We start from the raw sequence: 25,270 nt of genomic DNA, 5'->3' as shown, positions 1-25,270 counted from the left end.
CGTTAATCGGAAAAACGGTAATTTACACCTGCAGCGGAACAAAATTCCGTTCCGCCCAGCGTCTGGCTCGAACCCACGACCCTGGGATTAAGAGTCTGACACTCTACCGACTGAGCTAGCCGGCTACCTCGGTGAATACCTGCCGGGTAGCACGTCACACAGTACTCGTTTCGGTTGGGTGGTCCCATACAGAATCTCTCCATGATGCCTAATGTTTTCCTAACGTCACACTCGTCACGTACTTCACTTTTATGTCATAATCATTTCTGAGAGGTAAAGAAATTGCATGACAACATGCAGAGCTAGTGGCGTCAAAATTAACACACATACTTTATGTGACTCAAAAGCCGAACGAGTTACTTTCCGACGTTGTTTTAGATGTGCAAGTGATAGTCAAAACTCGCTGTGTCGGCACTCTGCCGACCATTTCGCTAGTTAACACCGGTCTTGTTGTGTGTGTTTCAAGCTCAAGAGCATCTCCAAGCAAAAAATGGTCAACAGCAACATTCAGACGGTTTCGTACTGCTCAATTGCTACATTAAAACGTTATGTTTCTTTTTCAGAACTGGAAAAACACAAGCGTGACAGCATTCGAACCTGTAATCTTCAGATCCGAAGTCCGACGCCTTATCCATTAGGCCACACGGTCACTGAGGACCAACATTTACATGTATACGACTCATCTCGAAACGCTCACACCCCTGAGGATTTGTGTTTTCGTTCTACACAGCCGCTGCCCCTTGCTCTTTCCCACCCATTCGTTACATTCAACCTCTGACGAGACCGACCAAATATAGACTGAGAAACAAGACCACACACTTTGTGCATTCGGAATCGAAGGCAGGGCGTCCCTCGCCGCATTTGCTACGATTGCCATTTGCTACTTCTGCAGAAGCGGCGGCGGCGACGACGACGACGACGACGAATATCGCGAGATGCTCTGAGATATGTGAGAAATACATCTATAAAATATAATTCAGACTGCCTCGTCCCACCTTATGCTGTACCGCTTTGGAAAATGCTTTATCTGCGCCATTCGCCTTAATCGCATCTGAGACTAATTCTTAAAAAAACGCCTGTCGCTAATTGTTCGTCATCACAGGTACTGTTTGCTGTACGGCCACGACGCGCAACTGATTTCCAAAATTCATCTTTCTCCTGTGAGGATGGAACTTACGACCCCTGGTTTATTAGACCAGTGCTCTACCACTGAGCTAAAGAGGCGCGGCCTAGCGGTGCACTTGGGTACTTCGTCCTTACGGTCGTCTGCATCATCAGACTTTAGCTGACAACACTTCATATTACCAGCTAATATTTGCAGCTATGGCGACAAATTACTGCTTGGCTACACATCTGACATGTAACCGATGTGCTCTCCAAACAACAACACTTGCATTTCAGAAAATGTCTTTCACACATGTCTACAAAATCACCTTCACCTTCAAATACAGTTTCCTTGCGACTGATAGAGACGTAGGCAAAGTTTAAAGTTGCTATTTCCATTAAATCTCGTTAATCGGAAAAACGGTAATTTACACCTGCAGCGGAACAAAATTCCGTTCCGCCCAGCGTCTGGCTCGAACCCACGACCCTGGGATTAAGAGTCTGACACTCTACCGTCTGAGCTAGCCGGCTACCTCGGTGAATACCTGCCGGGTAGCACGTCACACAGTACTCGTTTGGGTTGGGTGGTCCCATACAGAATCTCTCCATGATGCCTAATGTTTTCCTAACGTCACACTCGTCACGTACTTCACTTTTATGTCATAATCATTTCTGAGAGGTAAAGAAATTGCATGACAACATGCAGAGCTAGTGGCGTCAAAATTAACACACATACTTTATGTGACTCAAAAGCCGAACGAGTTACTTTCCGACGTTGTTTTAGATGTGCAAGTGATAGTCAAAACTCGCTGTGTCGGCACTCTGCCGACCATTTCGCTAGTTAACACCGGTCTTGTTGTGTGTGTTTCAAGCTCAAGAGCATCTCCAAGCAAAAAATGGTCAACAGCAACATTCAGACGGTTTCGTACTGCTCAATTGCTACATTAAAACGTTATGTTTCTTTTTCAGAACTGGAAAAACACAAGCGTGACAGCATTCGAACCTGTAATCTTCAGATCCGAAGTCCGACGCCTTATCCATTAGGCCACACGGTCACTGACGACCAACATTTACATGTATACGACTCATCTCGAAACGCTCACACCCCTGAGGATTTGTGTTTTCGTTCTACACAGCCGCTGCCCCTTGCTCTTTCCCACCCATTCGTTACATTCAACCTCTGACGAGACCGACCAAATATAGACTGAGAAACAAGACCACACACTTTGTGCATTCGGAATCGAAGGCAGGGCGTCCCTCGCCGCATTTGCTACGATTGCCATTTGCTACTTCTGCAGAAGCGGCGGCGGCGGCGGCGACGACGACGACGACGACGACGAATATCGCGAGATGCTCTGAGATATGTGAGAAATACATCTATAAAATATAATTCAGACTGCCTCGTCCCACCTTATGCTGTACCGCTTTGGAAAATGCTTTATCTGCGCCATTCGCCTTAATCGCATCTGAGACTAATTCTTAAAAAAACGCCTGTCGCTAATTGTTCGTCATCACAGGTACTGTTTGCTGTACGGCCACGACGCGCAACTGATTTCCAAAATTCATCTTTCTCCTGTGAGGATGGAACTTACGACCCCTGGTTTATTAGACCAGTGCTCTACCACTGAGCTAAAGAGGCGCGGCCTAGCGGTGCTCTTGGGTACTTCGTCCTTACGGTCGTCTGCATCATCAGACTTTAGCTGACAACACTTCATATTACCAGCTAATATTTGCAGCTATGGCGACAAATTACTGCTTGGCTACACATCTGACATGTAACCGATGTGCTCTCCAAACAACAACACTTGCATTTCAGAAAATGTCTTTCACACATGTCTACAAAATCACCTTCACCTTCAAATACAGTTTCCTTGCGACTGATAGAGACGTAGGCAAAGTTTAAAGTTGCTATTTCCATTAAATCTCGTTAATCGGAAAAACGGTAATTTACACCTGCAGCGGAACAAAATTCCGTTCCGCCCAGCGTCTGGCTCGAACCCACGACCCTGGGATTAAGAGTCTGACACTCTACCGTCTGAGCTAGCCGGCTACCTCGGTGAATACCTGCCTGGTAGCACGTCACACAGTACTCGTTTGGGTTGGGTGGTCCCATACAGAATCTCTCCATGATGCCTAATGTTTTCCTAACGTCACACTCGTCACGTACTTCACTTTTATGTCATAATCATTTCTGAGAGGTAAAGAAATTGCATGACAACATGCAGAGCTAGTGGCGTCAAAATTAACACACATACTTTATGTGACTCAAAAGCCGAACGAGTTACTTTCCGACGTTGTTTTAGATGTGCAAGTGATAGTCAAAACTCGCTGTGTCGGCACTCTGCCGACCATTTCGCTAGTTAACACCGGTCTTGTTGTGTGTGTTTCAAGCTCAAGAGCATCTCCAAGCAAAAAATGGTCAACAGCAACATTCAGACGGTTTCGTACTGCTCAATTGCTACATTAAAACGTTATGTTTCTTTTTCAGAACTGGAAAAACACAAGCGTGACAGCATTCGAACCTGTAATCTTCAGATCCGAAGTCCGACGCCTTATCCATTAGGCCACACGGTCACTGACGACCAACATTTACATGTATACGACTGATCTCGAAACGCTCACACCCCTGAGGATTTGTGTTTTCGTTCTACACAGCCGCTGCCCCTTGCTCTTTCCCACCCATTCGTTACATTCAACCTCTGACGAGACCGACCAAATATAGACTGAGAAACAAGACCACACACTTTGTGCATTCGGAATCGAAGGCAGGGCGTCCCTCGCAGCATTTGCTAAGATGGCCATTTGCTACTTCTGCAGAAGCGGCAGCGGCGGCGGCGACGACGACGACGACGACGACGACGACGACGACGACGACCGCGAGAGGCTCTGAGATATGTGAGAAATACATCTATAAAATGTAATTCAGACTGCCTTGTCCCACCTTATACTGTACCGCTTTGGAAAATGCTTTATCTGCGCCTTTCGCCTTAATCACATCTGAGAGTAATTCTTAAAAAAAACGCCTGTCGCTAATTGTTCGTCATCACAGGTACTGTTTGCTATACGGCCACGACGCGCAACTGATTTCCAAATTTCATCTATCTCCTGTGAAAATGGAAAATACGACCAGTGGTTTATCAGACCAGTGCTCTACCATGAGCTACAGGGGCGCGACCTAGCGGTACTCTTGGGTTCTTCGTCCTTACCGTCGTCTGCATCATCAGACTTCATCTGACAACACTTCATATTACCGGCTAATATTTGCAGCTATGGCGACCCATTACTGCTTGGCTACACATCTGACACGTAACCCATGTGCTCTCCAAACAACAACACTTGCATTTCAGAACGTGTCTTTCACACATGTCTACATAATCACCTTCACCTTCAAATACAGTTTTCTTGCGACTGACAGAGACGTAGGCAAAGTTTAAAGTTGCTATGTCCATTAAATCTCGTTAATCAGAAAAACGGTAATTTACATCTGCAGCGGAACAAAATTCCGTAACGACCAGCATGTGGCTCGAAACCACGACCCTGGGATTAGGAGTCTGACGCTGTACCGACTGAGCTAGATTTCTACATCGGTTGTGTAGAACGAAAACACAAATCCTCAGGGGTGTGAGCGTTTCGAGATGGGTCGTATACATGTAAATGTTGGTCGTCAGTGACCGTGTGGCCTAATGGAGCGATAGTCTGCCTGCAGCGGTAGTGGCGTGCGCTTGTCTTTGGTCAGCGCTGTGGCTGGCTTGTTTACTTCTGCGGGGTAAGTCGCTCGCTAGCAGCGGTTATTCTTGCGTGTGAGGAATGATGTTGATGAATCAGTGATGACACAAGCTATGAGGATAGATACTTTGAAGTTAACTTTCTATAATTCATTTGCTCGACCAACCTCTTTCGAAATCGAGGATTTCATCGGAGACGTGATGAAAATTGGGATCGGCGGCGGCGACGACGACCGCGAGAGGTTCTGAGATATGTGAGAAATACATCTATAAAATGTAATTCAGACTGCCTTGTCCCACCTTATGCTGTACCGCTTTGGCAAATGCTTTATCGGCGCCATTCGCCTTAATCACATCTGAGAGTAATTCTTAAAAAAACGCCTGTCGCTAATTGTTCGTCATCACAGATACTGTTTGCTATACGGCCACGACGCGCAACTGATTTCCAAAATTCATCTATCTCCTGTGAAAAAGGAACTTATGACCACTGGTTTATCAGACCAGTGCTCTACCACTGAGCTAAAGAGGCGCGGCCTAGCGGTAGTCTTGGGTACTTCGTCCTTACGGTCGTCTGCATCATCAGACTTTAGCTGACAACACTTCATATTACCGGCTAATATTTGCAGCTATGGCGACCCATTACTGCTTGGCTACACATCTGACACGTAACCGATGTGCTCTCCGAACAACAACACTTGCATTTCAGAACGTGTCTTACACACATGTCTACAATATCACCTTCACCTTCAAATACAGTTTCCTTGCGACTGACAGAGACGTAGGCAAAGTTTAAAGTTGCTATTTCCATTAAATCTCGTTAATCAGAAAAACGGTAATTTACATCTGCAGCGGAACAAAATCCTATTCCACCCAGCGTGTGGCTCGAACCCACGACCCTGGGATTAAGAGTCTGACGCTCTACCGACTAAGCTAGCCGGCTACCTCGGTGAATACCTGCCGGGTAGCACGTCACACAGTACTCGTTTGGGTTGGGTGGTCCCGTACAGAATCTCTCCATGATGCCTAATGTTTTCCTAACGTCACACTCGTCACGTACTTCACTTTTATGTCATAATCATTTCTGAGAGGTAAAGAAAATGCATGACAACATGCAGGGCTAGTGGCGTCAAAATTAACACACATACTTTATGTGACTCAACAGCCGAACGAGTTACTTTCCGACGTTGTTTTAGATGTGCAAGTGATTGTCAAAACTCGCTGTGTCGGCACTCTGCCGACCATTTCGCTAGTTAACATCGGTCTTGTTGTGTGTGTTTCAAGCTCAAGAGCATCTCCAAGCAAAAAATGGTCAACAGCAACATTCAGACGGTTTCGTACTGCTCAATTGCTACATTAAAACGGTATGTTTCTTTTTCAGAACTGGAAAAAGAAGAGCGTGACAGCATTCGAACCTGTAATCTTCAGATCCGAAGTCCGACGCCTTATCCATTAGGCCACACGGTCACTGACGACCAACATTTACATGTATACGACTCATCTCGAAACGCTCACACTCCTGAGGATTTGTGTTTTCGTTCTACACAACCGCTGCCCCTTGCTGTCTCCCACCCATTTGTTACATTCAACCTCTTACGTGACCCACCAAATATAGACTGAGAAACAAGACCACACACTTTGTGCAATCGGAATCGAAGGCAGGGCGTCCCTCGCCGCATTTGCTACGATGGCCATTTGCTACTTCTGCAGAAGCGGCGGCGGCCACGACGACGACGACGACGACGACGACGACGACGACGACGAAGATCGCGAGAGGCTCTGAGATATGTGAGAAATACATCTATAAAATGTAATTCAGATTCCTCGTCCCACCTTATGCTGTACCGCTTTGGCAAATGCTTTATCTGCGCCATTCGCCTTAATTACATCTGAGAGTAATTCTTAATAAAACGCCTGTCGCTATTTGTTCGTCATCACAAATACTGTTTGCTATACGGCCACGACGCGAAACTGATTTCCAAAACTCGTCTTCCACCTCTGAGGATGGAACTTACGACCCCTGGTTTACTACACCAGTGCTCTACCACTTTTTATTTGTTTATTTATTTATTTATTTATTTATTTATTATTATTTTTGTTGTGTCGGTCCTCCAGCCACTCCTTCTAGCCCGTCCTCACGCTCGCCAAAATTGCCTTCATCGGCTCGGCTTCTCCGCCATAAAAAAAAAATCACCGTTTATATTAAATAATATTCGTGTTACAGTTTAACGCTCTTCAGTATGCATTTGGATAGTTGGTTAACCACTATATTGCATGTGGGGATTAAACAAATTAACTCTTCTGCGAGAATGTGAGTCATCACAACGTCCAAGGAAGACTGCATATGTGAAAATAAACTGGAGGGTGCTGGAGTCTTCCGCAGTATGAAGGAACAAATCTTCTCCTCCTCTTGTATGGGAGATTCAAACATAAAAGAAACACCTCTTCTTTGCAAATAAACGAATCTTCCTAAATAGGTAAGAAAAGAATAAGTGTAATGTGAGTATTAGATCTCCGAAATTCCACGGGGTTCCTGTAGAACAGTCTCGTATTACTGTCGACAGGAGAGGTATCGCCCCCCAAAGTGTCACCACTGTCGGGGCGGTCCGTCGCATATTCGTGACCGTTCGATTCCCGCAATCCGAATCCTAATTGCGGCCATTATAATTCTGAAGGGGCCATCCAGCAGTATTTTCGTACTGCAAACGTCGCCCTGGATGAATATCTCTCTACGGTAATGTTCGGAGTAGGAAGGACGCATACTTTTCTCTATATTTGTCTATTCGTTGAAGTTTCTGGTGTTGAGTTAGTAGGTATAACCAATAGTCTACTTTATTTTTTTCTGGCGCCGATAATATATAATACACCGTCTGACCTTGACGCCAATTGACTGCTCGTCGTTTTGCGGGGGGGTATGGAACGGCATCGGGAGTGAGGAGTCCAGCTGGAGTAATCATCTTAGGTGCAGTACGCAGCATACTTGAGAGCTTCCGTGCAAAGAGAATCCAGATGTCCTTCACATCGTCGCATAGAAAGCGATGTTCAATGGTATCTAGTAAAGTACAGTGAACGCAATTCGGAGTGTCGGACAAGTGAATCATGTGTAGCTTTGAATTTGTCGGTATGATCCTATTGACCGCCACGTACCACGTAGACCGCACCTGCGATGGTAAGTGTGCGTCGTGAATGTTTTCCCAGATCTTTGCCCAATTGCAGTCTTTATACTTTACTTCTATTCTGTTCCGCGATTTACTGTCCGTCAGGCAGCTGTAAAGCGCTCTGACCCTGTAAAGATCATTCTCAGGTATGGTGCATTGAACATAGCTGTATTCTAGGAAAAAATTACTAAAGTGGCATAATGCAGTCGGGATGTGACTTACGTTGACAGGAGGCGTCATGCTGGCTAGTGCGATTTCATGGAGAAGAAGGGCCATTAAGGAATGTGGTGTTCATTGCCATTGTTTATACACGTTGCTGATATATAATGCTTTCGCTTTGTGGTAAACATCAGTCAGATTGAGGCCGCCCTTTCCCATGGGGAGCGTCAAGGTTTCAAATGCGACTTTGAAAATTTGTCCCCTACTGACAAAGTGGCCGAGCGCCGCAAGCATGCGTTGTGCTATGACTTTTGGTATTGGGAGGATTTGCGCGACATAATTGACTTTTGAAACGATGTAAGTATTGACTAAAAGCTCTCTTTGCATGGCGTTGATATTTCGCAAATGATGTTGCCGTATGCCGGCCCGAATTTGTGCCAACAATCTCCTATAGTTAAGAGCAGCCGTGCAGCTGATGCTGCGCGTGTATTCAATGCCGAGACATTTAAAAGTTGCCATCCTTTTTAGTGAACGGCTATTGACAAGTTCTAGTCCCCTACCAAGTGGCATAACGCCAGACTTTTTACAGTTGACTTTCGCTCCTGAGGCGGCTTCATAAGTGTTTATCAGCTGAAACGCGCGTTCTAAGTCTTCATCGTTCGTCACCACGAAACTGACGTCATCCGCAAATGCCTGGCAGACAATCTTCTGGCCATGTATACGTAATCCCGGAAGGTCTTGCGTCAGGGAGAACAGCAAGGGTTCAAGAGCAACTGCAAACAAAGCCATTGACATCGGGCAACCTTGTCGGACCGACCTAGTGATGGAAATAGGTTTACTTAGTTGTCCGTTGAGACAGATCTTGGATGTTCCGTTTCTCAGCAGGAGTGTAACAGTGTCAATAACTTTCCGTGGAAAATTCATTGCTGCCATCGCGCACAGAAGATAGGAGTGAGTGACTTTATCGAATGCTTTTTCAAAATCTAGCGAGACTAAAGCGCATCGGATGTCACAAGCGGCGGCTGTAGCTATGATATCTCTATATTCGCTTAACGTCTGCTGGATGTTTCTAGTTTTCCCAACGCTCGTTTGATAGGCCCCCGTGACAGTACTGAGTACCGTACTGAATCGCTGCATCATGACCCGCGCGAATATCTTATAATCCGTATTAAGTAATGTAATCGGTTGGAGATTGTCGACTGTCTTGCCCGCTGGGGTTTTGGGGACCAATACCACTATGCCCTCACAGTATTCCCTTAAGATATCATCTCCAGCGTTTAGGATATCATTACAGACCATGGTCATCTTTGGAACTAAATGGTGTCGAAAAGTTCTATAAAACTCGGCCGGTAATCCGTCGGGGCCAGGCGATTTATTCTGTGGGCTCCCTCGAATGGCGTCCGCTACTTCATCGTCAGTTATTACTGCAGCGAGGCCGTCTGCTTCTTCCGTGCTCAATGTCGCAAAACGGCGTGCCATGAGGGCTTGCTGCGCGGCTATATCCACCGGGTGTTCCGTTAACTGTGCTGTGAAATGTTTATAAATCTCGTCTCGTATGTTGCGCTGGTGGTGTAAGTGTCGGCCATCTGCAGTGTGCAGTTCTGTCAATATCTTTCTGTGCCCCCTTTTCTGTTCGCGAATAACATGATACATTGATGTCGTTTCGTCCTGTACGGCGTTTTGCAGACGTGTCCTGACTTTACAGCCTTCCAATTGCTTCCGTTTGAGGGTTAAAATCGTAGCCAGTATTCGTTTAATATGCATACGATTTGCTATTACCGTTGCATCTTCTCGATATAAATCCCTTAAACACTGAAAGTAGAATTCCAGGGTTTGCTTCTGCCAGGCACATCGATCTCTGGAATAATTCTTCATCGCTTTTGTTAAGGCGGGTTTTGCACATTTTACCCACGCGGGAAACTTTCGTTCGCATTCTGCCCACGTGTTGCGGAAGACTGTGTGACACTCGGGTTCTGTTAAATGCGCTACATTTAGTTTCCAGGGTCCCCTTGCCCTGTACGTCCCTCTTTTGGCTAAATTGACGGTACATATATATGCCACATGATCTGTAAAGACAGTCGGCCATAGCTCTGACTGCAAAACATGTTCCCTCATATTTGCTGATGCGTAGATTCTATCGACGCGGGTAGCTGAGTGACCAGTAACGAATGTGAATCCGGGCCTGTCACCGTGTCTATGCTCCCATGTGTCTATTAAATTTAACTCTTCAATGATGGCGCGAAGCTCGGCGGACGGATTGAAATTTGGTGTCTGGTCTTTGGGACTGAGTACACAGTTAAAATCACCAGCGAATATAAGTTGGTCTGAAGGTGGTGTGAAAAGTGGCACAATGCCATCTTTAAAAAACTCTGCTCTCTGTCGTCGTCTCCCAGAACCGGAAGGGGCGTAGAGATTAATAAATCTGGTAGTATCGATAGTAGTCGCTATACCTCTGCTATTCGCCAGGCGTTCGATATGTGACATCACTATCCCTTCCTTAGCCATGATCGCGGTCCCTAGTTCTGTACCATTTCCAGGATTAACGACGGCATTGTAACCTGTGATACGGTCAAGGTTAATATTGGTCACTTCCTGCAGCATAATGAGATCAATATCAGCGGCATAGAGAAAATCTTGAAGGTTTTTTAAGTTGAGTGGGCTACTGATCTTATTGATGTTCAGTGTCGCAATGCGGTAAGCTTGCAAGGACGTCATGAGAACAGAGGTCTAGGTGACAATATGCCTACTATTCAAGTTCATGGCGAACATCATCTAAAAGAAGTCCGCGTCATCAGCCACTGCACCGACGCCGGCGGTAGCCGTTTGTTGCTGGTGGGACACATCTGCTTGAGCTTCTGATGACGGATTCTCTATACCGCGCCGATCCCCTACTAAATCTTCTTCCCGACCACCCTCTTCAACGTCATCTGACCAATCGCACACGAACTGGTCTGCGTTCATATCGCAATCCGAGAGCTTGGAACATTCAGGCATAGTGTTCGGATCCAATGAATCGGCCACCGCAGGGTCCCCTGAGGGCGATCGTCCGTGATCAGTGTCCGATTCGTTCGTTCGAGATTTTTTTGCCGTTTTGCTGGTTGCCGACGACGGTGGGTCAGTTACTTCGGTCAGTTTCTGTCTGACGTGGTTCGCCTTTTCACGCAATATTGGCGCCTTTGCTTCTGCCCCTTGATGTGCTAGCCGGCGTTTCTTCTGAGATTTGGGAGACGGCGGGGGCTGGTGGACAGCCATCTCGTTCGACTCCATCCGGTCCACGTCGGACTTGTCGTGTCGAACCGGTACGCCCACCGGAATACTTTCGGTGTCCGGTGGGTGCCCCATCTGCGAGTGAGTATTGCCCTCCTTCTGGGTGTGTGAAGAAGGAACATTCGGTACATCGTTCGCTTCCATCGGTGTAACGCCTTCGGGCACTGCGCGCAAACCCTCTAGCGAAACATCTAAACTAGGTTCCGAGGTGACATTAGCCCGAGTGGCGGCGACGTATGATAATGGCAACGTAGACGTCGGGCCGCGCAACTCACGCTCACCGGCCGGTATTTGCGCCACGCGTCGTTGGATACACTGAGCACGGATATGTTCTGTGGACCCACATCCCGCACAAGTTCTAGGCTGCCCGTCATAAATCACTATGGCCCTGTAGCCACACACAGTGATGTAGGACGGAATGTGCTTTAACATATCTATCTTCACCTGACGGACACCGTTTAGCACCGGGAAAATATGCATAGTCGACCACTTTTCTGCCGTATTGCTGATGACTGTTCCATACTCCCTCAATCTGGCATTAATCTGGTCAGCGGAAATTTCAAAGGGTAATTCAAATATGCGAACAGTTCTAACTCCGAGACCAGCAAGCGAAATTCTGACATCATCAACATTGCCGTCAGAATGGTTGAACTTCAACACTCCTCCACAAGATTGAACGACCTGCTCGCATTTCTCGGGATTCAACAATTTGAGGTACACCGTACTGCTAACGATAGATAGGTGAATGCCAATCGTATCATCAATAGTTATTTTCATGATGTCTCTAATAACTAACTCAACCTCAAAGGATTTGGGTCGTGCATAATGAGGGTCAAAACTCAATTTCAACGTGTCTTTCCGTATAAGTTGATCCATTATAGTCGAATGCAATTCATCACGCCACAATCAAACAACGTAGCAATGCGCACATTCACCAAACAGCACGCGACCGACACAGGCGAGAGCGAAAACACCACTGAGCTAAAGAGGCGCGGCCAAGCGGCACTCATGCGTACTTTGGCCTTACGGTCGCCTGCATCATCAAACTTCAGCTGACAACACTTCATATTAGCTTCTAATATTTGCAGCTATGGCGACCCATTACTGCTTGGCTACACATCTGACACATAACCGATGTGCTCTCCAAACAACAACACTTGCATTTCAGAACATGTCTTTCACACATGTCTACAAAATCACCTTCACCTTCATATACAGTTTCCATGCGACTTATAGAGACGTAGGCAACGTTTAAAGTTGCTATTTACATTACATCACGTTAATCAGAAAAACAGTAATTTACATCTGCAGCGGAACAAAATTCCGTTCCGCCCAGCGTGGGGCTCGAACCCACAACCCTTGGATTCAGAGTCTCACACTCTACCGACTTTTTTTTTCTTTTCATTTTTTTTTACTTTTTTTATTTTTTGGAGGCCTCCTTCCTCCCCTACAGCCCGTCCTTCCGCTCGCCATTTGTGCCTTCTTCGGCTAGCTTCTGTGCTATGTTTGGTCCAAATGAGATAGGTGAGTAACGAAGTAAATGTATACAAGTAAATAAAATCCCTTCTTTTGGGGTTATGGAAAGGAAATAGTTCCGCTACATTCTTCCATCATTGAGTGGGAGCGATTTTTATATTAGAGCCAGGCTTACTTCAGCCTGATGGCTTCTCATGGGTGTGTCAGCAACCTATTAGTGCTGCGACACGAGGGCGAAGGGTAAACGAAATAGCCACCTTGTTGGCGTAAAATGAATGAGAAGCTTAATAGATAATTTCATAAAGGAAAAAAAAAAGAATTCTGAGGTTGAACAACATGTCGTTTGATCGTTCTTCAGCTCTGTCGGTGAGACAATGTTCGGTTCAAGAAATTTGCGTAGTTGTCTTTGTATTTCATTTGTCGTTCGAGCTTTAGATGTTCTGTCATCAGGTACATCCAATAATCTGCTTCACTTTTCGTCATAGCCGTTGAGATGTAATGGACTGTCAGTCCTTTGAGCCAGTTGGCTGACCTTCTTTTAGTGTTAGGATATGGCACGTCATCAGGCAGAAGGACGTGTGTCGGTGAAATTGTGTTAGGTGACGTACGTAGCACATGTGCTAGTTTTTGCCTGAAGAGATTCCACACGTCTTTCACATCTTCACAGACGAAGCGATGTTCTGCAGTGTCGACGACATTGCAGCTGGAACAGTTTGGTGTGTGTGCCAGACGTATCGCGTGCAGTTTGGAGTTGGTTGGGATTTTTCTATTGACTGCGAGGTACCACGTCGATCGCACATTGGATGGTAGATGGGGGTCAGATATGTTGTCCCATATGTTTTTCCAATTATAATGTCGAAACTTGTTTTCTATTCGATTGCGCAATTTTCCTTCCAGCAAGGTGTTGTAAACCTCCTTAACCCGATATATGTCCTTCTCCGGTATTCTATGGCGTACATAGCTGTATTCCACCAGAAAGTGTTTATAGTGGTACAGCTCGTGGGAGATGTGATGCACATCGATTGGTGGATCTCTGCTGACTGGGGTGATTTCACGTAAGAGATGAGCCACTAAGGTCCGCGGTGATCGTTGCCACTGTTTATAAGTTTTGCTAACGTATAGCGCTTGCGCTTTAAGGTAGATGTCTGTCAGTTGTAGCCCTCCATTGCGTGTCGGTAGCGTCAAGGTATCATATGAAACCTTAAATATCTGACCTCTGCTGACAAAATAACCAAGCGCTGCTTGCATTTGGTGTGCAATGGTTCGTGGCAGAGGCAGCACTTGAGCAACATAGTTGACTTTGGAAGTGATGTATGTATTGGCCAGTTGCACTTTTTGTATTACGTTTAAATTACGCAAGCTGTGTTGTTTTATGCTTGCCAATAAGGTGGCAAGTAATTTTCGATAATTGAGAGCGGCCGTGCGGCGGATATTACTCGTATATTCTATTCCAAGGCATTTGATTTTTTCCACAGTGTTGATACTTCCAGCGGCTCTGATCTCTATACCCCGACCAAGATTCATAATACCAGATTTATTGCGGTTGAGTTTAGCTCCTGACGCCATTTCGTAGGTCGCCACAACTTCAAGTACTGTTTCCACCTCTCTTTCGTCAGTCACAAGTACCCCTGCATCGTCCGCGTAGGCTTGACATATGATCTTGTGTCCGTGTATATGTAATCCACGGAGTTGCCGAGTCAGAGATACTAAGAGAGGTTCAAGCGCAATCGCGAAAAGCGTCATGGACATTGGGCAACCTTGTCTTACCGAACTCTGAATATTGATCGGGTGACTGAGTTGTCCGTTGACACTGATTCTTGACGTGCTATTCGTCAGTATGTTTTTAACGGAGGCTATAATTTTCTGGGGGAAGTGCATGGATGTCATACACCGGAGCAGGTACGAATGATTAACTTTATCAAAAGCTTTTTCAAAGTCAAGCGACATCAGAGCACAGCGAATGTTGCAGTCTTCCGATATCGCTATAATGTCTCTGTAGTCGCATAAGGTCTGAAATATCGTTCTGTCCTTTCCTACACTTGTCTGGTAGGCTCCTGTCACTGTACGAATAACAGAATTGAACCTTTGCATCATGATACGGGCGAAGATTTTATAATCACTATTGAGAAGTGTTATGGGTCGAAGATTCTCCACGGTTTTGCCTCCTGGTGTTTTGGGGACTAAGACCACTGTACCTTCACAGAATTCCTTCGGAAGGTCAGTGTCCGCATTTAGTATTTCATTGCATACGAGTGTCAATTTAGCAATTATTTGTTCGCGAAAAGTTTAATAAAATTCAGCGGGTAGCCCATCTGGTCCAGGTGATTTGTTCTTTGGGCTCTTCGAGATGGCATCTTCGACGTCTTCGTCCGTTATTCTCGCTGCGAGCACATCAGCTTCTTCTGGAGTGAGTCGCTCTGTCGTCCTAGCAGTGAGAGCTTGCTGCGCCGTTTCATCTGTCTGTGTATTGGCCAGCAATTCACTAAAGTGTCGATGGATCTCGTCTCGTATTGCAGCTTGATCTGTCAAGAGTCTCCCGTCTGAAGTTTTGAGTTCCGTCAGAATTTTAAGTTTTTGTCTTTTGTTCTCTTGGAGAATGTGGTACATCGATGTTGTTTCTTCTCGTGTACCGTTCTGCAAACGCGTTCGTATTTTACAGCCTTCGAGATGGTGTCTCTGCAGGTTGAGCAATTTTGTTTTTATTCTGTTGATTTGCCCATAATTTGTTATGACTGTAGCATCACGAACGCACAAGTCTCTCAGACAGCTGAAGTAAAACTCTACTGTCCGCTTCCGCCAGACTACTTTTTCATGGGAGTAAGTTTTCATTGTCTTTATTATTGCGGGCTTCGCGCAGTTTAGCCACCAATTCAGCGCCGTGCCGTACAAGTGGAACTTCCTTTCACATTCTGCCCAAGTGGTGTGGAAGGCGGCGTGACATCCAGGATCCGAAAGATGAGTAACGTTTAGCTTCCACTGACCTCTCGCCCTGTAAGTGCCTTGTTTCTCTAAATTTACCGTACATTTGTACGCGATATGATCAGAAATCGTGGGCCATAGCTCGGACTGTAATACGTGTCTCCTTAAATTGGATGTTGCGTAAAATCTGTCGATACGACTGGCAGAATGGCTGGTGATATAGGTGAAACCTAGCCTATCACCGTGTTTTAGTTCCCAAGTATCAAACAGTTGGAAGTCTCTGACGATGTCCTCCAGCTCCAGAGATTTGTTAAAATTTGGCGTCTGATCCTTGGGACTCAGCACGCAATTAAAGTCACCCGCAAAAATTATTTGGTCAAATCGCACCACGAAAAGGGGGGCGATGTCCTCTTTGAAAAATTCGGCCCTGCGGCGCTTGTTTCCTGTTCCTGACGGGGCATATATGTTGATAAACCTGGTGTTGTTTATCGTGACAGCGAGACCTCTACTGTTAGGCAGTTGCGCCACGTCTCTAAGTAGGATCCCCTCTTTAGTCATAATCGCTGTGCCGAGGCTATTGTCATTGCCAGGATTGATGACGGCGTTGTAGCCAGTGATGTCGTCCAAACGGATAGCCGTTACTTCTTGCAGCATTAAGATGCCAATATCAGCGGCGTACAGAAAATCTTGGAGATTTCTCAGATTGAGGGTGCTGCTAATTTTATTTATATTCAAGGTTGCAATTCTGTACGCCTGTAAAGCCGTCATGTCGACTATACCGTGTCAGGTGGGGTACTGTTTGCCAAGGGAAGTGGATGCTTGCTCCACTTAGAAGAAGTCGGCATCATCATCTGCCGCACGAGTATTTTTGATGGTGGTTTGTTGCCGGGTGGACACATCCTGTCGACGGTCGGGTGCCGTCCGTCCTGAACGTTGTGCTATGTCAGCCATCTCTGCATCATGGCTTTGCTCCTCCATGTCATCCGCCCAGTCTCGCGTGCTCGTAACTTCCCGCGTGCACGTGTTGGGTGCAGGTGGAAGGTCCTTCAGACTAGCTGTACCGTCTTGAATGTGGATTCCACGGTCGGGGTCAGTGTCCTCATTTCGAGTCTTCCTTTTTGTTGTTCGATCTTCCGGAGGAGTTGCCTGTGTCGTCTCCGCCAGTTCTTGGCCTATTTGTTTCGCCTTTTCACGCAGAATTGGCGCGATTTCTGCTGCTCCCTGACGGGCTATTCGACGTTTCTTCCGTTTCTTTGGCGAAACAGTTGTAGGCTGCTGGTCATTATCCTCCGACGTGGCAACCGTATCTTCTTTGTGTTGCCCGACGTCTTCGAGTGATTTGCACATGCCTTCTTCTGCCGTCTTAGCCTGGTCTTGTTCTCCACGCCTGTCAGTTTCCTCGTCTTGTGAGTGTGCTGGACCTGTAGCTTCTGTGCTGCTAGTATCCATGGCTACGCTACCATCGGGAACGTCGGCATAAGCAACTATCGCCGTGTCGAAACACATGTCTGAGGCGACGTCACTGCGTAGTGCGGCGGCGTACGTCACGGGTAGCGTGGCCATTTGACTAGGCGGGTCTCGCTCCCCAGTCGGCAGTTGCGTCACACGCCGTTGAACACACTGCGCGCGGACGTGTTGGGTCGAACCACAACCCGAGCAGGTTCTCGGCTGGCCATCGTAAATGATGATCGCTCTATATCCACCAATCCAGAGATACGACTAGATATGTTTCAGCATGTCAATCTTAACTTGCCTGACTCCATTTAATACTGGATACTTGTGCAAGCTAGACCATTTTTCGGCGACATTGCTGATAATGGCGCCATAGTCTCTCAGTTTGTTGTTTATCTCCTCGGGCGTTACTTCAAAGGGGAGCTCAAAGATTCGAACCGTTCGTATTCCCATCCCGGCACGCGAAACCGTGACCTGCCCTATGTGTCCGTCTGAATGTTTGAATTTTGCCACCCCACCACATGCTTCTACAATTTGGTCGCACTTGTCAGAACTGGATAACTTAAGGAACACAGTCGGACTGACAATCGACAGGTGTATTCCAATCAATTCATCCACTTTGATCTGAAAAGTTTCTTCGATAAATGCCTCAAATTCGTAAGATTTCGGTCGGGCGTAGTTCGGATCGAAAATCAACTTCAAAGTATCCTGTCGCGTTGTCTGATCCATTATGTCAATCTAAATATGTGATCGTGAACTATGACTAACGCAGAAAGCGCGCACTCACCACACAGCGCCGGCCGCTCGCAGTGACGATGTAAACACCGCAACAGCCGCACCGCACGTCCGCACAGCACGGCCGCTGGCGGCGGAATACCACTGAGCTAAAGAGGCGCAGCCCAGCGGCACTCTTGAGTACTTCGGCCTTACGGTCACCTGCATCATCAGACTTCAGCTGACAACACTTCATATTAGCTTCTAATATTTGCAGCTATGGCGACTCATTACCTCTTGGCTACACATCTGACACGTAACCGATGTGCTCTCCAAACAACAACACTTGCATTTCAGAACATGTCTTTCACACATGTCTACAAAATCACCTTCACCATCAAATACAGTTTCCTTGCGACTGACAGAGACGTAGGCAAAGTTTTAAGTTACTATTTACATTACATTACGTTAATCAGAAAAACGGTAATTTACATCTGCAGCGAAAGAAAATCCCATACCGCCCAGCGTGGGGCTCGAACCCACAACCCTTGGATTAAGAGTCTCACGCTCTACCTACTTAGCTAGCCGGCTGTCTCTGTTAACACTTGCCGGGTAGCACGTCACACAGTACTCGTTTGGCTTGGGTGGTCCCATACAGAATCTCTCCATGCTGCCTAATATTTTCCTAACGTCACACTCGTCACGTACTTCACTTTTATTTCATAATCATTTCTGGGAGGTAAAGGAATTGCATGACAACATGCAGAGCTAGTGGCGTCAAAATTAACACACATACTTGATGTGACTCAAAAGCCGAACGAGTTGCTTTCCGACGTTGTTTTAGATGTGCAAGTGCCAGTCAAAACTCGTGGTGACGGCACCCTGCCGACCATTTCGCAGGTTAACACCGGTCTTGTTCTGTGTGTTTCAAGCTCAAGAGCAACTCCAAGCAAAAAATGGTCAACAGCAACATTCAGACGGTTTCGTACTGTTCAATTGCTACATTAAAACGGTATGTTTCTTTTTCAGAACTGGAAAAACACGAGCGTGACAGCATTCGAAAATGTAATCATCAGATCCGAAGTCCGACGCCTGATCCATTAGGCCACACGGTCACTGGCGACCTACTCTAACTTGTATACGACTCATCTCGAAACGCTCACACCCCTGAGGAATTGTGTTTTCGTTCTGCACAGCCGTTGCCCCTTGCTCTTTCCCACCCATTCGTTACATTCAACCTCTTACGAGACCGACCAAATATACACTGGGAAACACGACCACACACTTTGTGCATTCGGAATCGAAGGCAGGGCGTCCCTCGCCGCATTTGCTACGATGGCCATTTGCTACTTCTGCAGTAGCGGCGGCGGCGACGACGACGACGATTACGACGACGACCGCGAGAGGCTCTGAAATATGTGAAAAATATATCTATAAAACGTAATTCAGACTGCCTCGTCCCACCTTATGCTCTACCGCTTTCGCAAATGCTTTATCTGGCTGGCGTGAGGTCGCTCGCTCGACGGCGCGTTCGGCGCGGGCCCGCCCGTAGCCGGCGCGCCGTAAGGCACGGAGGCTCGCACTGGGGCGTATCGCTTCCAGACGGGCGTATCGCTTCCAGACGGGCTTGCCGCGGTAGTCCTCACAGGGGAAGTGATGTGTCTCTTATAGCCTCTCCTTCCCAAGTGGCTCTTTCCGCCTTCCCGTGGTGCCAGACGTTAAGCTTGGCATTCTGCCTTGCGACAAAAGGGAGAGCTGCGACCCAACCCGATGCGAAAGCGAAGCGTGCATGGCACAGGGGGAGCTGTGTCGAGGGACCGTACATCAGTCTCTTCTTTTCGCAGGGCACAGACCAACAGGTGCTCTGCATGCCGGTGATCTCGTTTGTCGGCGTGGGATCGCGGCGCGTGTCGGCAAGGGTGCTTCGCCGCGCCCCTGGGTATCCGGGGCGTGTTCTGCCAAACCCAGGTGGTGGTAACATCGCCTGGGCCAGGTTAGATGGGTCCAGACCGCCGAACGCCTGGGGGACCGGCCCGCCACCTGAGTAGGAGTGGGTGCCTGGCCGAGAGGTGGAAACTCGGGCAAGTAGGCGGCGAAGGGCGGGAGGTGCATCCGCCTCTCCGGAGTGCGGGGTGCAATTGCCGGGGTGCGTCGCGTGAAATCGCCGATGACGGAGTCACCGAGGGGGACCAGTGCGCTGGAAACGGCGCGCTGAACCCAGCAGCTCTGGAGTGCTCTTGACCTAGGGGCGAGGTCGGTGAGCGAGCTGCAGAAGTCCACCCCCCCCCCCCCATGCCAGAGGAGCCGGTCTGGGGCAAGAGACGGGCTCCCACCCCCCTTTTTTATCACTCGTTCATCATGGCTACACCAGAAACGAGTGATTCGAGTGCACCAACGCGAGCTTCTGTGATGTCTGAACCCGCTCCTCAGGACGAGTCGGGACAGGCAATTGAGGAACACATCAAAAATGGCAAAATTAGTCAAGCGGCTTTGACTATAATCAAAAATGAACTGGCGGCGTGGGCTATCGCAAACGCCAAGCTTGAAGGCCGCGTCGAAGAACTTACAAAAGAAAATGAAAGACTAAGAAAACAACCCGGAAAGACTTGGGCGGCGGTGGTCGCACAAGCGCCACCAAAACCGCAGACTACAAAGGATGTCATTGCAAAAGTCACTAAAAGATCAGACACAACGGTTTTCCTAAGGACACTGCCTGGTCAGGACACTAGCGTAAAAAGAATCCCGGAATTGCTTACGACCACTATCAATCCAGCAAAAGACAAAATTAAAATAAATAAGGTAAAACCCAGCAGTAACTCTGTTATTGTTGAAGTAGCTTCAGAAGAGGACAAAGAGAAACTGTTAAGTAATGCAAAACTAAACTCGGTGGTCAAATGCGAGCCACCAAGGAAAAGGAACCCATTGGTCATCTTATATGATGTACCAACAATTATGACAAATGAAGAAGTGCAAAAATCTATAAAGGCTCAGAGTTTCGAAGATATGACAGAAGAAGAATTCAAAGCAAATTTCAACTTGAGATTCAAAACTGGGCCTCGGGTCCGTGATGTGGTCCATCAAGTTGCCGAGGTCTCCGCTCAAATGTGGAAAAAAATTACAGCAGTGGGCAAACTATACGTCGGCTTTCATGCCATAAATACACGCGACTATCTGGTCGTACCGCGTTGCCACAATTGTGGAGATCTCGACCACGTTTTGAGGCACTGTACCAGGGGGTCGGCCTGCTCGAAATGTGGCGAGGATGGCCATGTCAGGAAGGACTGTAGGGCTGCGGCAGTTTGCATCCCCTGCAAGAGACGGGGTAAAAAACCCTGTCGAAACTTGGGACGTAGCTGCCCCACCTACAGACTTCTGGAACAAAGGCTTATTTCAAGAATAGACTATGGCTGATCAAACCAAAGCCAACAGGATGCCCAAAAGAAAATCCCCAAGCAAAAGGAGGAGGGATGCCATGAGGGCGAGTGCCTTCAAGCTTTTCTTGAGGTCGCACATGGGCACCACAACCAGAACCGTAGACATAGGCACTCAAACTGACTCTACCACTACGGATAGAGGGACACAAACTAGGCCTCTGGCAGTCACGCTACCCTCCTCCCCAAGCAGGGAAACAAGGCCGACTAAAGACCTACGGCAACGGCATCCTGTACCAGAGACTGTGGCAGTCTCAGCAGAAATAAATATAACAACAAAACAACCAGTTCAAGAAAATAAAATAACTAGTTCAAGTGAACCAGCTGCAACAAAAGATCCTGTAGTGAGGCTGCCACCTGTCGATCCCGTTAGAGTCTATCCAAACCTTGAACTCACCATGCAACTGGCGAGGCTGGAGCAGCCGACTACCCTGACCACTGCCTTGAGACATGTGGTTCGGGTGGGACATGAATATGGACAGAGAGTCACCTTCTCGGTAATGGAGGCTGTGGACAGAATTCAACTCAAGTCATTGAATCTCCCCACTGACTTCTGAGCCCTGCGTGACCTACTAAAGAAAGTCTTTGACAGACGTGGTGAAAAATTCGACCTGAACGAAATTTATCGACAAGCAGTTCTGGCAAATGGATGTATCACATTTGACTGGAACAAAACATGGCCTCATGACAGAATTCATACATACACTCCATAGACAACTACATGACGGAAATCACCATTGGCCAACTCAACACTCATAACAGCAGACTTGTCATGCAGGAGTTACGAAGGGAAGTGGAGGAGAGGAGACTGGATGTGGTCTGTCTGCAAGAGCCGTACTCCCTAAACGGGAAGATAGCTTTCACAGCTGCGACCTGGCAAGTCGTCTGCAGAGGAGAAGACCCAAAAGCGGCAATAATTATTACAAACAAACTGATAAGGGCTACAGTCCTAACGCAGTTCACAACCAGCCACTGCAACGTCGTGGAGCTGCAGTCTCCATCAGGAGCTATTATTGTGATCAACATGTACTTCCAATATGGTGATGATATTGAAAGACACCTAGCACACCTCACCACAGCTATCACGGCGTTGCGGGGGCGGAAAGCATTTGTGACTGCCGATATGAATGCCAAATCCCCCCTATGGTACAGCGGCACCAGGGATCCCAATGGAGAGAAGGCATAAGAGGCCATCATGGCCTTGCAGCTTGTGGTGGCTAACAAGCCTGGCAACCCTCCGACCTATGCGGCGGGAGGTGGCCAAGGCACAAACATCGATGTGACCCTGGCTACGCCAAATGCAGCACACCTAATCCAGCAATGGAAAGTAGTGGAGAATGCCACTACAAGTGACCATAATCTCATTACTTTCAACATAGGAGATGGCGAGAGCCGCTGGGCCATAGGGTGGGAAATACAATATAATTACAATAGAGCCGACTGGGAGAGGCTTGCTGGGGAGTGCGACATTCCTCCGTTATCAGAAGGTGACGACCACAGAGACCTTGACGTTGACAACAGAGCCGAAGAACTGGTTTCAGTAATAACTCGAGCAGTCAAAGCAGCCGTAACTACTAGGAGGAGGGCCATGCCGGCCTCTCCGTCACCATGGTCTGCTGAACTAGAGGAGATGCGCCGGTCGGTCAGAAGGCTCAGGAGGCACTACCAGCGCAGTGTCGTCTGGCCAGAAAGACAAAGATGGCTGCAGCTTTACCGGGAAGCCAAAGATAACTTCCAAGAACAGCTACGGGAAGTTAGAACAAAGAGTTGGGAACACTTTGTTCTGAACCAATTAGCACTAGACCCATGGGGAGTTCCCTACAGGCTTGTCCGGGAAAAAATCCGTTCTCCGATGGAGCTCTCAACCGTCAGGCATGGGGACCGGATGACGGGGTCTTGGCAGGAAACTGCTGAGGTCCTTCTCCACTCCCTGTTGCCTGATGATACTGCGGATGAGACAGACGAACAACGGCAGCTGCGGGAGAATAACAACAATGCATATGAAAATGATATGGCAGTCTACCCATTCTCTGAAGAAGAGGTAGCTGCCCATATAAACTCCCTGAAGAGAGGAAAAGCTCCTGGGCCAGACGGTATTGTGGCGGAGGTGGTGCAATTCCTGGCCCCCCAGATAGTCGCCCCTCTAACTCATTTATATAACGAATGCCTCAGGCAGAAAAAGTTCCCTCGAATATGGAAGAGGGCAAAAGTGATAATTATAAAAAAGGAGCTGACAAAGACCCAGCAGAAACTAAATCTTACAGACCAATCTGCCTGCTTGATCTGCTTGGGAAGATTCTGGAGAGACTTCTGGCTGATAGACTTGCTGCACACCGAGTGCTGTGCGGAATGAGCAACAGGCAGTTTGGCTTCAGGCCTGGACGATCGGCATCTGACGCAATCGCCCTGGCGGCCGAGGTCTGCGGCTCTACCCCGTACAAGTACGTTGTTGGCATCATGGTGGATATAAGTGGCGCCTTCGACAACCTGTGATGGCCTTCGCTGTTCTCCTGCTTAAGGGAGAAGGAGTGTCCAGGGCCTCTATATGGCTGTCTGAGGAGCTATTGTGAAGATCGGGAGGTCTGGCTATCATCTACTAGCACAAGAGTAAGGAAAACTATCACCAATGGATGTCCCCAGGGTTCCGTACTGGGTCCGCTGTTCTGGGACATCCACATGGAACCCTTACTAGACACATTACAGCAAAGTGATGAAGTGCTGGAGGTGATAGCCTACGCAGTTGACCTCCTCCTACTGGTCGGCGGCCGTAGCCGAGAAGACATAGAGCCTAAGATCGATAGAACAATAAACACACTTCAACTGTGGTGCCGTAAGACTAAAATGAAAATTTCACCGGCTAAGTCTACATACCTTCTTCTAAAGGGACAATTAGCTCGTAACCCAACTGTTAGGATAGATGGATCACCAGTTCTCCGGCGACGTGAGACACGCTACCTTGGTATCATCATTGATGAAAGGTGGACTTTTGGTAGACACATCGAAACCGTAACTCAAAGAGCTTTACAGGTACTCAACAACCTCATCTCCATTGGGCACAAGCGGTTTCATCTTCCACCACATCTCATCAAACTTTATCATAACAGTATACTAAGATCTATAGTGGGTTACGGCTCCGGAGTCTGGGCACACAGGCTCACGAGGGTGGTGCCCGCCATGACAGTGAGGAGAGTGCAGAGAAATATGATTCTGAGATCAGTGGGGGCATACAGAACTACACCGGGAGGAGTCCTGTTAGTTATAATGGGGCTTTGCCGCTTGGATATCAAAATTCGGGAGCAGGCCGCTTGGTACTGGACTAAAAAGGGGAATTTGGAAAAAACAGAGGAAATTCTGGGCATCAGGACTGAAAATAAAGTAGAGATTAGGAAAAAAGGGGAGCTGCTATGGCAACATTCGTGGGAAAACGAAGAAACAAGGCGTCGAACCTTTGAGCTCCTACCAGATGTCAGGGAAAGGATGGGAATGTCACATTTCGATCCATCCCGGGGACTCATCCACTTCCTCACTGGACATGGACCGTACTCGACATATCTATGTCGATTCGGTAAAAAGGCGACACCTGCGTGTGACTGTGGTGTTCCGGAGGGTACTCCTGACCATGTAGTCTACGAGTGCCCCCTTTTCAATGATGTGGCCCCAGTACTGCGGGACCAACCACCACACAACGACACATATAGACTAACCAGACATCGCGACACTTTCCATATCATCAATAAACTGGCCAACGCGGTATCTCAGAAAGTATTAAAGGACCACCTGAAAGAACTATATTAGTACAAGAAAGAGATAAACCAGGACACAGATAGAGTTCGATACCCTACTCCCAAACCGCCTGGGCGCGGAAAGG

Source organism: Schistocerca gregaria, chromosome 3, assembly GCF_023897955.1.
Source record: "Schistocerca gregaria isolate iqSchGreg1 chromosome 3, iqSchGreg1.2, whole genome shotgun sequence".
NCBI classification, from domain to species: domain Eukaryota; kingdom Metazoa; phylum Arthropoda; class Insecta; order Orthoptera; family Acrididae; genus Schistocerca; species Schistocerca gregaria.
The sequence above is the reverse complement of the archived record's forward strand: the minus strand, read 5'-3'. Positions refer to the sequence as shown.